This window comes from Empidonax traillii, unplaced genomic scaffold, assembly GCF_003031625.1.
Source record: "Empidonax traillii isolate 1590-97213 ecotype Southwest subspecies unplaced genomic scaffold, ASM303162v1 scaffold520:size1094406, whole genome shotgun sequence".
Classification (NCBI taxonomy): Eukaryota; Metazoa; Chordata; class Aves; order Passeriformes; family Tyrannidae; genus Empidonax; species Empidonax traillii.
In genome coordinates, this window is record NW_020955713.1 from 814,266 (window position 1) to 815,232 (window position 967).

Here is a 967-nt window from a genome sequence, read left to right on the forward strand (position 1 = left end):
CCGGGCCCCCGCGAGTCGCTCCGAGGGGCCCGCGGTGACTCAGCATCCAGCGCCGCTGGAAGCGGCTCCGCGGCGATGGCAGCGGGCGATGCCGCTCCGGGGCCGCAGCTGTGGGGCAACACCGGGATCCCTCCAGCAGCCCCTGCAGCCCCTGGGCTGGGGAGAGGCTGGACCGTCAGGAGTGCCCCCACCACGGCTTTTTCCCCACTGTGCACCCCACCGTGTCCCAGGGGACCCACGGCCACCCCCACGGGACCAGGGCAGAGGGGCTCCCCTGACAGCCCCCCAGTCCTGGCTGAGCTCCAGGGCAGCCAGGCACAGTGTCTCGCTGGTCCCTGGGGGCATGGTGGGCTCAGAGTGGTGGGTGGGGGGTCACACCAGCGCTGGGTCCCAGCAATGATGCCAGGTCCATTGGAGCTCTGGGCAGTATATCTCCCTGCCATGGCCTTGCTGGTTTGACCCCCATCAGTGGCACAGGCAGACATGAGCCTGTAGGCTGGGGACAGGTGCCCTGGGAGGGGGACTCCTGGTCTGTGTTTCCTGGCTCCTGCCAGGCCCTGGTAGACATCAGAGGCCAGGTTGCCCTCTCCCCCTGCACTGTGGGTGCCTCCAGCACAGGGAGTCCCCAGGCAGTCAGCCAAAATGAGCAGCCCCACAGAGAGCCCCCCATCTCCCATCCCTGGACCCCAAGCTCACAGCCAAACCCCTCACTGGGCTCTTCTGTGTGCTGCTGGAGTTTCCCTGCTCATGTCACACATTGCCATTCTCAAGCTTTTTATGCTCCTTCAGGATTTTGCCTGGATTTTGAGGCCTGAAGGTTACCCTGCCCAGACCCACTTGCTGACCCTCCATCCCCACTGCAGCAAAGACCCAGCCCAACAAGGGGTCATCCTGGAGCACACCCACACTGTGCTCACACCATCCCTGTCTCCTGGCCCCTCTGTCAGTGGGATGAACACAAAAACCA